This window comes from Triticum urartu, chromosome 5A, assembly GCF_056163025.1.
Source record: "Triticum urartu cultivar PI428250 chromosome 5A, HENAU_Tu73, whole genome shotgun sequence".
NCBI lineage: Eukaryota > Viridiplantae > Streptophyta > Magnoliopsida > Poales > Poaceae > Triticum > Triticum urartu.
Window position 1 is genome coordinate 658,546,882 of NC_141877.1, and position 14,490 is coordinate 658,561,371.

A 14,490-nucleotide genomic window follows, 5' to 3' on the forward strand; every position below is an offset into this window, starting at 1 on the left:
ACTTTACTTGATATGGTGCGATCTATGATGTCTCTTACAGATTTACTGCTATCGTTTTGGGGTTATGCTTTAGAGACGGCCGCATTCACGTTAAATAGGGCACCATCAAAATCCGTTGAGACGACGCCTTATGAACTATGGTTTGGCAAGAAACCGAAGTTGTCGTTTCTTAAAGTTTGGGGCTGTGATGCTTATGTGAAAAAGCTTCAACCTGATAAGCTCGAACCCAAATCGGAGAAATGTGTCTTCATAGGATACCCAAAGGAGACTGTTGGGTACACCTTCTATCACAGATCCGAAGGCAAGACATTCGTTGCTAAAAATGGATCCTTTCTAGAGAAGGAGTTTCTCTCGAAAGAAGTGAGTGGGAGGAAAGTAGAACTTGATGAGGTAACTGTACCTGCTCCCTTATTGGAAAGTAGTACATCACAGAAACCGGTTTCTGTGACACCTAAACCAATTAGTGAGGAAGTTAATGATGATGATCATAGAACTTCAGATCAAGTTGCTACTGAACCTCATAGATCAAACAGAGTAAGATCTGCACCAGAGTGGTACGGTAATCCTGTTCTGGAAGTCATGCTACTAGATCATGATGAACCTACGAACTATGAAGAAGCGACGGTGAGCCCAGATTCCGCGAAATGGCTTGAAGCCATGAAATCTGAGATGGGATCCATGTATGAGAACAAAGTGTGGACTTTGGTTGACTTGCCCGATGATCGGCAAGCAATTGAGAATAAATGGATCTTCAAGAAGAAGACTGACGCTGACGGTAATGTTACTGTCTACAAAGCTCGACTTGTTGCAAAAGGTTTTCGACAAGTTCAAGGGATTGACTACGATGAGACCTTCTCACCCGTAGCGATGCTTAAGTCTGTCCGAATCATGTTAGCAATTGCCGCATTTTATGATTATGAAATTTGGCAAATGGATGTAAAAACTGCATTCCTGAATGGATTTCTGGAAGAAGAGTTGTATATGATGCAACCAGAAGGTTTTGTCGATCCAAAAGGAGCTAACAAAGTGTGCAAGCTCCAGCGATCCATTTATGGACTGGTGCAAGCCTCTCGGAGTTGGAATAAACGCTTTGATAGTGTGATCAAAGCATTTGGTTTTATACAGACTTTTGGAGAAGCCTGTATTTACAAGAAAGTGAGTGGGAGCTCTGTAGCATTTCTGATATTATATGTGGATGACATATTACTAATTGGAAATGATATAGAATTTCTGGATAGCATAAAGGGATACTTGAATAAGAGTTTTTCAATGAAAGACCTTGGTGAAGCTGCTTACATATTAGGCACTAAGATCTATAGAGATAGATCAAGACGCTTAATTGGACTTTCACAAAGCACATACCTTGACAAAGTTTTGAAGAAGTTCAAAATGGATCAAGCAAAGAAAGGGTTCTTGCCTGTGTTACAAGGTGTGAAGTTGAGTAAGACTCAATGCCCGACCACTGCAGAAGATAGAGAGAAAATGAAAGATGTTCCCTATGCTTCAGCCATAGGCTCTATCATGTATGCAATGCTGTGTACCAGACCTGATGTGTGCCTTGCTATAAGTCTAGCAGGGAGGTACCAAAGTAATCCAGGAGTGGATCACTGGACAGCGGTCAAGAACATCCTGAAATACCTGAAAAGGACTAAGGATATGTTTCTCGTTTATGGAGGTGACAAAGAGCTCATCGTAAATGGTTACGTTGATGCAAGCTTTGACACTGATCCGGACGATTCTAAATCGCAAACCGGATACGTGTTTACATTAAACGGTGGAGCTGTCAGTTGGTGCAGTTCTAAACAAAGCGTTGTGGCGGGATCTACGTGTGAAGCGGAATACATAGCTGCTTCGGAAGCAGCAAATGAAGGAGTCTAGATGAAGGAGTTCATATCCGATCTAGGTGTCATACCTAGTGCATCGGGTCCAATGAAAATCTTTTGTGACAATACTGGTGCAATTGCCTTGGCAAAGGAATCCAGATTTCACAAGAGAACCAAGCACATCAAGAGACGCTTCAATTCCATCCGGGATCTAGTCCAGGTGGGAGACATAGAGATTTGCAAGATACATACGGATCTGAATGTAGCAGACCCGTTGACTAAGCCTCTTCCACGAGCAAAACATGATCAGCACCAAGGCTCCATGGGTGTTAGAATCATTACTGTGTAATCTAGATTATTGACTCTAGTGCAAGTGGGAGACTGAAGGAAATATGCCCTAGAGGCAATAATAAAGTTATTATTTATTTCCTTATATCATGACAAATGTTTACTATTCGTGCTAGAATTGTATTAACCGAAAACATAATACATGTGTGAATACATAGACAAACAGAGTGTCACTAGTATGCCTCTACTTGACTAGCTCGTTAATCAAAGATGGTTATGTTTCCTAACCATGGACAAAGAGTTGTTATTTGATTAACGGGATCACATCATTAGGCGAATGATCTGATTGACATGACCCATTCCATTAGCTTAGCACCCGATCGTTTAGTATGTTGCTATTGCTTTCTTCATGACTTATACATGTTCCTATGACTATGAGATTATGCAACTCCCGTTTGTCGGAGGAACACTTTGTGTGCTACCAAACGTCACAACGTAACTGGGTGATTATAAAGGTGCTCTACAGGTGTCTCCAATGGTACATGTTGGGTTGGCGTATTTTGAGATTAGGATTTGTCACTCCGATTGTCGGAGAGGTACCTCTGGGCCCTCTCGGTAATGCACATCACATAAGCCTTGCAAGCATTGCAACTAATGAGTTAGTTGTGAGATGATGTATTACGGAACGAGTAAAGAGACTTGCCGGTAACGAGATTGAACTAGGTATTGAGATACCAACGATCGAATCTCGGGCAAGTAACATACCGATGACAAAGGGAACAACGTATGTTGTTATGCAGTCTGACCGATAAAGATCTTCTTAGAATATGTAGGAACCAATATGAGCATCCAGGTTCCGCTATTGGTTATTGACCGGAGACGTGTCTCGGTCATGTCTACATTGTTCTCGAACCGTAGGGTCCGCGCGCTTAACGTTACGATGACAGTTTCATTATGAGTTTATGTATTTTGATGTACCGAAGGTTGTTCGGAGTCCCGGATGTGATCATGGACATGATGAGGAGTCTCGAAATGGTCGAGACATAAAGATCGATATATTGGAAGCCTATATTCCGATATTGGAATCGTTCCGGGTGAAATCGGGATTTTACCGGAGTACCGGAGGGTTACCGGAACCCCCCCGGGGGTTATTGGGCCTACATGGGCCCTAAGGGAGAAGAGGAAAGGAGGCAAGAGGTGGCCGTGCGCCCCTCCCCTCCCTAGTCCGAATAGGACAAGAAGAAGGGGGCGGCGCCCCCCCTTTCCTTTCCCTCTTACTCCTCTTCCCACCTTCTCCTTCTCCAACTAGGAAAGAAGGGAGTCCTACTCCCGGTGGGAGTAGGACTCCCCCTTGGCGCGCCCTCCTTGGCCGGCCACCCCCTCCCCTTGGCTCCTTTATATACGGGGGCAGGGGGGCACCCTAGGACACACAAGTTGATCTTCGTGATCGTTCCTTAGCCGTGTGCGGTGCCCCCCTCCACCATATTCCACCTCGGTCATATTGTAGCGGTGCTTAGGTGAAGCCCTGCGACGGTTGAACATCAAGATCGTCACCACGCCTTCGTGCTGACGGAACTCCTCCCCGAAGCTTTGCTGGATCGGAGCCCGGGGAGCGTGATCAAGCTGAATGTGTGCCAAGAACTCGGAGGTGCCGGAGTAACGGTGCTTGGATCGGTTGGACCGGGAAGACGTACGACTACTTCCTCTACGTTGCGTCAACGCTTCCGCTTCGGTCTACGAGGGTACGTAGACAACACTCTCCCCTCTCGTTGCTATGCATCACCATGATCATGCGTGTGCGTAGGAATTTTTTTGAAATTACTACGTTCCCCAACAGATACGTCTCCAACGTATCTATAATTTTTGATTGCTCCATGCTATATTATCTTCTGCTTTGGACATTATTGGGCTTTATTATTCACTTTAATTTTATTTTTGGGACTAACCTATTAACCGGAGGCCTAGCCCAGAATTGCTGTTTTTTTGCCTATTTCAGAGTTTCGCAGAAAAAGAATATCAAACGGAGTCCAAACGGAATGAAACCTTCGGGAACGTGATTTTTGGAACGAACAAGATCCAGGAGAGTTGGACCCTACGCCAAGCAACCAACAGGGAAGCCATGAGGTAGGGGGCGCGCCTACCCCCCAGGCGCGCCCTCCACCCTCGTGGGCCCCCTGTTGCTCCACCGACGTACTCCTTCCTCCTATATATACCTATGTACCCCCAAACGATCAGATGCGGAGCCAAAACCCTAATTCCACCGCCGTAACTTTCTGTATCCACGAGATACCATCTTGGGGCCTGTTCCGGAGCTCCGCCGGAGGGGGCATCGATCACGGAGGGCTTCTACATCAACACCATAGCCTCTCCGATGAAGTGTGAGTAGTTTACCTCAGACCGTCGGGTCCATAGTTATTAGCTAGATGGCTTCTTCTCTCTTTTTGGATCTCAATACAATGTTCTGCCCCTCTCTTGTGGAGATCTATTCGATGTAATCTTCTTTTACGGTGTGTTTGTTGAGACCGATGAATTGTGGGTTTATGATCAAGTTTATCTATGAACAATATTTGAATCTTCTGAATTCTTTTATGTATGATTGGTTATCTTTGCAAGTCTCTTCAAATTATCAGTTTGGTTTGGCCTACTAGATTGATCTTTCTTGCAATGGGAGAAGTGCTTAGCTTTGGGTTCAATCTTACAGTGTCCTTTCCCAGTGACAGTAGGGGCAGCAAGGCACGTATTGTATTATTGCCATCGAGGATAACAAGATGTTTTTTTTATCATATTGCATGAATTTATCCCTCTACATCATGTCATCTTGCTTTAGGCGTTACTCTGTTCTTATGAACTTAATACTCTAGATGCATGCTGGATAGCGGTCGATGTGTGGAGTAATAGTAGTAGATGCAGGCAGGAGTCAGTCTACTTGTCTCAGACGTGATGCCTATATACATGATCATACCTAGATATTCTCATAACTATGCTCAATTCTGGCAATTGCTCAATAGTAATCTGTTCACCCACCGTAAAATACTTATGCTCTTGAGAGAAGCCACTAGTGAAACCTATGGCCCCCGGGTCTATCTTCCATCATATTAATCTTCCAACACTTAGTTATTTTCGTTGCTTTTTTACTTTGCTTTTATTTTACTTTGCATCTTTATCATAAAAATACCAAAAATATTATCCTATCATATCTATCAGATCTCACTCTCGTAAGTGACCGTGTAGGGATTGACAACCCCTTATCGCGTTGGTTGCGAGGATTTATTTGTTTTGTGTAGGTGCGAGGGACTCACGCGTAGCCTCCTACTGGATTGATACCTTGGTTCTCAAAAACTAAGGGAAATACTTACGCTACTTTGCTGCATCACCCTTTCCTCTTCAAGGGAAAACCAACGCAGTGCTCAAGAGGTAGCAGAAAGCTGCTGGACTTCATCGTTTTCAATAGAGGGATTGAGGCAAATCCAACCAAAATCCGAGCTTTGTCACAATTGGCTACACCAATCAACCTTAAATAGGTCCAAAAACTAGCCGGATGCGTGGCAGCTTTAAGCCGCTTTATCTCCAGACTAGGAGAAAAAGCATTGCCACTTTATCGCGTTCTCCGACGTACCGACCACTTCGAGTGGACGGAAGCGGCAACGGTCGGACTAAAGGAAATAAATGCTCTTTTAGCGAGCAACCCAATCCTGGCCGCGCCAAACATCGGCGAACCGATGTTATTATACATCTCTGCAACACACCACGTGGTGAGCGCAGTGCTCGTCGTTGAGCGAAAGGAGGATGGACACAAGTTCCCACTTCAGAAACCAGTATACTACGTATCCACCGTCCTCACACCATGCAAATCCGGGTACCCTCATTACCAAAAGATAGCATACGCGGTCTTCATGGCATCCCAGAAGCTACGACGCTACTTCCAAGAGTGTTCGATCATGGTGACTTCCGAAGTACCACTCAGTGATATAATAAATAACCGCGACGCTACGGGTCGGATTGCCAAGTGGGCTATCGAGCTCCTACCATTCGACATAACATACAAACCACGCCGAGCCATTAAATCCCAAGTATTGGCTGACTTCGTCACTGAATGGACAGAGGCCGAACTCCCTAAAGAGTACGATACATATTCCAACTGGGTCATGCACTTCGATGGCTCTAATATGCTAGCCGGCTTAGGATCGGGTGTTGGGGAACGCAGTAATTTAAAAAAATCCTACGCACACGCAAGATCATGGTGATGCATAGCAACGAGAGGGGAAGATTGTTGTCCACGTACCCTCGTAGACCATAAGCGGAAGCGTTATGACAATGCGGTTGATGTAGTCGTACGTCTTCATGATCGACCGATCCTAGTACCGAAACTACGGCACCTCCGCGATCTACACACGTTCGGCTCGGTGACATCCCACGAACTCTCGATCCAGCTGAGTGTCGAGGGAGAGCTTCGTCAGCACGACGGCGTGATGACGGTGATGATGATGCTACCATCGAGGGCTTCGCCTAAGCACTACGATGATATGAGCGAGGTGGATTATGGTGGAGGGGGGCACCGCACACGGCTAAGGGATCAATGATCAACTTGTGTGTCTATGGGGTGCCCCCTGACCACGTATATAAAGGATGGAGGGAGTAGGAGGCCGGCCCTCATAGGGCATACCCAAAGTGTGGAGTCCTGCTAGGACCCCCTAGTCCTAGTAGGATTCCACCTCCCACACGGAATAGGAAAAAGGGAAGGGAGAAGGAGAAGGAAGGAAGGGGACGTCCCCTTTCCCTAGTCCAATTCGGACCAGTCCATGGGGAAGGGGCGCGACCACCCTTGAGGCCTTTCTCTCCTTTCCCGTATGGCCCATTAAGGCCCAATACGAATTCCCATAACTCTCCGGTACTCTGCTAACTCTTGAGCACTGCGTTGGTTTTCCCTTGAAGAGGAAAGGGTGATGCAGTAAAGCAGCGTAAGTATTTCCCTCAGTTTTTGAGAACCAAGGTATCAATCCAGTAGGAGACCACGCACGAGTCACCTCGTACCTACACAAACAAATAAGAACCTCGCAACCAATGCGATAAAGGGGTTGTCAATCCCTTCACGGCCACTTGCAAGAGTGAGATATGATAGAGAAGATAATATAAGATAAATATTTTTGGTATTTTTATGATATAGATTAAAAGTAAAGATTGCAAAATGAACAGTAATGGAAATAACGTTAGATTAATATGATGGAAGATAGACCCGGGGCCATAGGTTTCACTAGTGGCTTCTCTCAAGATAGCATAGGTATTACGGTGGGTGAACAAATTACTGTCGAGCAATTGATAGAATTGAGCATAGTTATGAGAATATCTAGGCATGATCGTGTATATAGGCATCACGTCCGAGACAAGTAGACTGAAACGATTCTGCATCTACTACTATTACTCCACACATCGACCGCTATCCAGCATGCATCTAGAGTATTAAGTTCATAAGAACAAAGTAACGCCTTAAGCAAGATGACATGATGTAGAGGGATAAACTCATGCAATATGATATAAACCCCATGTTTTTATCCTCGATGGCAACAATATAGTACGTGTCATTTCCCCTACTGTCACTGGGATCGAGCACCGCATGATTGAACCCAAAGCTAAGCACTTCTCCCATTGCAAGAAAGATCAATCTAGTAGGCCAAACCAAACTGATAATTCGAAGAGACTTGCAAAGATAAACCAATCATACATAAAATAATTCAGAGAAGATTCAAATATTGTTCATAGATAATTTGTATCATAAACCCACAATTCATCGGATCTCGACAAACACACCGCAAAAAGAGATTACATCGAATAGATCTCCAAGAGAATCGAGGAGAACTTTGTATTGAGATCCAAAGAGAGAGAAGAAGCCATCTAGCTAATAACTATGGACCCGTAGGTCTGAAGTAAACTACTCACACATCACCGGAGAGGCCATGGAGTTGATGTAGAGGCCCTTCGTTATCAATGCCCCCTCCGGCGGAGCTCCTGAAAAGGCCCCAAGATGGGATCTCTCGGGTACAGAAGGTTGCGGCGGTGGAATTAGGTTTTCATGGTGCTCCTGGATGTTTGCGGGGTACGTGGACTTATATAGGAGGAATAAGTAGGTCGGTGGAGCAACGAGGGGCCCACGAGTGTGGAGGGCGCGCCCCCCTGCCTCGTGGCCTCCTTGATTGTTTCTTGACGCCCACTCCTAGTCTCCTGGATCACGTTTGTTGAGAAAATCACGTTCGCGAAGGTTTCATTTCGTTTGGACTCTGTTTGACATTCCTTTTCTGCGAAACACTGAAATAGGCAAAAAACAGCAATTTGAGCTGGGCCTCCGGTTAATAGGTTAGTCCCAAAATGATATAAAAGTGTAAAATAAAGCCCATTAACATCCAAAATAGATAATATAATAGCATGGAGCAATAAAAAAATTATAGATACGTTGGAGACGTATCATACTCCAAAAAATACCCGAATCACTCGGAACCTTTCCGATGTCCGAATATAGCCTTCCAATATATCAATCTTTACGTATCGACCATTTCGAGACTCCTTGTCATGTCCCGATCTCATCTGGGACTCCGAACAAACTTCGGTCATCAAATCACATAACTCATAATACAAATCATCACAGAACGTTAAGCGTGCAGATCCTACGGGTTCGAGAACTATGTAGACATGACCGAGACTCATCTCCGGTCAATAACCAATAGCGGAACCTATATGCTCATATTGGCTCCTACATATTCTATGGAGATCCTTATCGGTCAAACTGCATAACAACATACGTTGTTCTCCCTTTGTCGTCGGTATGTTACTTGCCCGAGATTCGATCGTGGTATCATCATACCTAGTTCAATCTCGTTACCGACAAGTCTCTTTACTCGTTCCGTAATGCATCATCCCGCAACTAACTCATTAGTCACATTGCTTGCAAGGCCTATAGTGATGTGCATTACCGAGAGGGTCCAGAGATACCTCTCCGATACTCGGAGTGACAAATCCTAATCTCGATCTATGCCAACTCAACAAACACCGTCGGAGACACCTGTAGAGCATCTTTATAATCACCTAGTTATGTTGTGACATTTGATAGCACACAAGGTGTTACTCCGGTATTCAGGAGTTGCATAATCTCATAGTCCGAGGAACATGTATAAGTCATGAACAAAGCAGTAGCAATGAAACTGTAACGATCATAATGCTAAGCTAACGAATGGGTCTTGTCCATCACATCATTCTCCTAATGATGTGATCCCGTTCATCAAATGACAACACATGTCTATGGTTAGGAAACATAACCATCTTTGATAAACGAACTAGTCAAGTAGAGGCATACTAGGGACACTTTGTTTTGTCTATGTATTCACACATGTACTAAGTTTCCGGTTAATACAATTCTAGCATGAATAATAAACATTTATCATGAAATAAGGAAATAAATAATAACTTTATTATTGCCTCTAGGGCATATTTCCTTCAGCGGGCATCGTCTTGTCGTCCCCCACTGGAGACATAGTCCAGTACATACTCCAAATATTATACACAGACTCCAACAATGCAGCCGAATACGAGGCCCTATTGCATGGTCTTCGGATGTCTGCATCCATGGGCATACAACGCCTGGAGGTGCGCGGGGATTCAAATATCGCGATATCCCAACTAAACGGAGACTTCAACGCCAAAGATCCAAAGATGGCGGCCTATCTAATGTCATACTCAAAGTATCAGCTCGGTTCAAGGGACTCGAGTTTCATCATTTGGCTTGAGAAAGTAATCAAGAGGCGGATGTCCTTGCTCGCATGGGCGCCAAGCGTGACCCCGTCCTACCTAACATCTTTCTGGAAAGGCTCTTCAAGCCATTCATGGTGTGGCAGGACGAGAGCAGCAACGCCAATCCAGATCCGATCATACCCCCCAGATTCCAAACACAATACTAATATCATCGGGGGCTCAGCCACCGAGATAACACCATCGGCCCATCTAATAATGGCAGTAATTGCCGCATGGACCGAACCCTTCTTGGCCTACCTTAATAGGCGAGAGCTCCCCGAGGATCAGAATGAGGCTCGCTGCATTGTTCGGCGTTCAAAAGCCTATAAGGTCCATGAAGGAGAGCTCTACAAGAAAAGTGCTACCGGAGTCCTTCAAAGATGTATCTCTGAAGAAGAGGGACAGCAGCTCCTGGCTGAAATCCATGCTGGTCTCGGCGGTCACCATGTCGCGGCTCGGGCCCTTGTAAGTAAAGCCTTCCGTACATGTTTCTTTTGGCCGACGGCCCGAGCAGATGCACATGACCTTGTCCAACGCTGTGTCGGATGCCAGGTTTTCGCCAATCAAAGCCATATGCCACCTACCACTCTACAAACAATCCCCATTACTTGGCCTTTTGCGGTCTGGGGGCTTGATATGGTAAGACCCCTTAAAGGAGGAAGCCATAAGAAAAAATACCTGCTAGTCATGGTAGATAAATTCACCAAATGGATAGAGGCCAAACCAGTGAAAATGGCCGAAGCTGGACCGGTGATAGACTTTATATCCGACGTCGTGCACCGTTATGGTGTCCCACATAGCATCATCACCGATAACGGCTCCAATTTCACAGCCGATGAAGTGAAACCCTGGTGTCCTAAATTGGGCATTAAGCTCGATTATGCCTCGGTCTATCATCCACAAACAATCGTTCAAGTTGGACAAGCTAATGGTCTTATTATGAGCGGCATCAAGCCTAGACTAGTGCGGTCTTTGAAGGAATCAGACAAACACTGGGTTGAGGAGCTCGACTCCGTACTCTGGGGGCTGCAGACCACACCCAATTGCACTACCGAATACACGCCATTCTTCATGGTGTATGGCGCAGAGGCCGTTTTGCCCTGCGACATCATTCATGACTCACCTTGAGTGCGCATGTACGAAGAGAGAGAGGCCGAGCTCGATCGGCAGGACAGTCTAGATGCCCTGGAGGAGGAGCGCGACTTTGCAAAAGCCCGTTATGCATTCTATCAACAATAGGCTCGCAGATACCAAAGCAGAGAAGTGCGGGCCAAGACTTATAATGTTGGTGTACTCGTTCTGCGCTTGCCAGAAAAGAAAAAGGACAAGCTCAAGCCCAAGTGGGAGGGTCCCTTCATCATATAGATGAGGTTCTCACTGGAGGAGCGTACTGCCTGCGTGCTGCATCTGACAATCGCCTAGAGCCGAACCCGTGGAATGCCGCAAGACTCCAAAGATTGTACGCCTAGAGCCATACTCTTTGTTCGTCTTCTTCTCCCTTTGTTTTCATTTTTACCCTCTTTAATTTTCTCTAGCTTTTTAGCTCTTGTGCGGCCAAACCGCACACCTATGATGTGCACATCCTTAAATGTATACACTCATAATACCTAGGGCCTTCTTTTACAGAAGCTTATTATTATTATTTTCCGAGCATCAAGCTCAACACATATGTGTCCTCTTCCGCATATGTAACTTTTCTTCGCCATTATATGCATCGTTATGACTTAAGCTTTTGCCAAGCTGTGTTGCCTGGCTCCTGTGCTTATGCCCTACGTTCCCGTTTGTTCGGCTAGGGCATAAAGGGAGCACCTCTGCAATTGTTACAGCCGAGTCATCCGGACTTGTACCTCAGACTGGGTGAAGCCGAAAGCTAGCGTTCTTAAGGGAATATTCGATCGGCGAACTAAAGACGTTTTACCTTCATCACACCATGAACCCCCAGATGTTACGTATACTACGATTTTTCAATCACAGTTCGGACATGCATTAACGCATATCTGCCCAGGGAAAGGAACCCTTAATGGAACTATTCTCCCTGGAAGATGTTTCTTACAATCAACATGTAATATAACATAGCTAGCCGGATACAACTTGTTTGTTCAAGCAACTATGACCCCTACGTCTGGTTTCCACACATGCCCCGGTCTATGTTACCGAGCGGGTATTCGGAAACACTCCGCACCTTCGGGTCCAGAGGTCGAAGCGAAAAGGTCTGCCATGACAATCGTTTTACAATCCGGCTAGGGACAAATTTGTCAATTGAAGTACATAGTCACTTGGACTCAAAAACTTCTTCCTCTATGCCATCTAACATGTTATCTAGCTTACAATCCTGTTGGGAATACTTGGCGGCTATCTTTACTTTGTCATATACCAGACTAACGGGAATTTCTTTTCCATCTGACCCCCGAGGTCCGCCCCGGGCCATATGATTCGGATCAAGCTTGGTGTACCGTGTTTTTACCATGGCCCAGGCCTCTCGCGCACCTTCTCGGCAGGCCGATATCTTCCATAATCGGAAGCGCTGCCGAGCTCCCTGGAATAGCTTCACAAGCTCCTCCATACTCCCTGGAGGAGAGGCCTCCATACTCCCTGGAGGAGCTCCACATTGCTTGCCGAGCTCGCTCGTGCAGTTGGGACAGCTCTTGCAGCAGGTCGCCTTGAGAGTCGGACATTTCCTCTTCGGGACGGCCAGTCAGCATACCTGCAGACATAAATCGGTTAGATCATTTCTTCGCTGAATTACATAAAGGTAAGGTTAAAGGCATACTAAATATGCCACCTCGTAGCCTCCTATTCTCCTTGACGGCGTCGGCTAGCTGGGCTCATACATCTTTTAGTTCTTCGCCCAGCAAGATGTTGGAATCCTGCAGCTTGTTCTTGTCATCCGTGACCCGCATCAGCACACGTTCGCCTATTGCCTGTTGCCTTTTGGCCTCCTGTTCACCAGCCTGAGCGACTTTCAGTTTCTCTCTCAGTTGATCTACTGATCCTGTCAGCAGAAACACAACAGTATTAATATTACTGGTATATGATTATACTTTTTCTGGATGGAGGGAAACATTACCAGGCTCTGCCTCCTTGGATTTCTCCAATTTAGTGATAGCCGCAGCTAGCTGGGTCTGACACATTTCCAGCTCTTGAGACAGCAGGTTGTTCTTATCTGTAAGTGCCTGATTATACAATGATACTTAAATCAGTTGTATCAACTGCTTCAAGTCTCGAGGGCTACTGGTATATGATTAGAAAGGCTGTACAATGCGTACTTACCCGCATATCTTTCAAATGTTGATCCATGGCTCTGGTAAGCCCGTCCCGAGCAGCTCGGATGTACACATCAGCCGAGCTGAAGGCACTAAATGCCTCTTTTGTAAAACCTGGCTCGCGAAGAGCGGCCCTTCGGTACCGATGATTCATGGCGCTCTCCACTTGAGAGTTCGTGACGGACATATCATCTGAAACCTCTGTAGAAGGACAATTCGGCGTCACTCCCGTGCCAGCCCCCGTCCTTAGGGCAGGGTCTGGAATTTGACTAGTGGAGGCGCGACCGGCAGGACCCCTGGACATAGTCCGGCGAACACTTTTCCTGATAAGACGCAGCGGATAATGTTACAGTTCGATGTGACGGCCAGGAAGCATATTTAAAAAAGCCATACTCTTCGATGAAGGTTCGGCCGGGTTATCGTCTGCCTTCATCTTCGACGACTTGTTTGGCGTGGGCGTCGCGCTCTTACGAGACGCCTCTGGTGTAGCATGGCGTGCCGAGCACCTCCCCTTTGCAGCACGAGATAGTGCGGTGGGTGAGGTACAATGAGGAAGCTCTGTCGGAGGAGATGTCTCCTGATTACTTACATGTGAGGCAGGAAGGAGGCTGGGATAGTCGGCCATGATTGGCACTACCGTGCCATCATAGCTCGCCTGGTAGAATACTCCCTCCTCAAGCTCTACAAATATCTCCGGATCCTCTTCGTATCCGGGGTCAAGGTCCTGGTTACGGTTCTTCGGCTGTGGAGCGGGGCTATAGATCCCCGCTATAACCTTCCGCCATTCCTGTTGCAAATGGATGGATTAATGGCAATTAAACATGACTCAGGGAGAGGATTGAGTAGAGTGATGGGATTAAAAACTCACCCAGCTAGGAGGATTGTACATAGAAAATCCTTCCCGGAGCGTAAGACGAGTGAACTCCTCTTTCTCCCCTTTATACAGATCGGCCAGTATTGCGGCCAGGGCGGTAAGGGAATCCAAACCCTTTCGTCCACAGCGCGAGGCGTCGTCTTCCCCATTGTAGTGCCACATGGGAAGCCCCCTGAATTGGAGCGGCTGAACACCTCGCACTATGGAAGTGGCCATTACCTCGATTATTGATAATCCGGACTGGGCGAGTGTCCTTATCTTGCCCATTAATTGTTGGACTTCCGCACTATCTTCCTCCTCGAGGCTCCGAGGGCGCCAACTGTGGCGTTTCTTCAATGGAGCACTGGTAAATTCAAGAAGGCCCATTCGGACTGGGTCAGGGAGAGCGACGTCCTCAATATAGAACCACTCTGAGGGCCACTCTTCGGACGCCTTCTTCGGCGTGCCGGATAAGTATCCGGTCCCG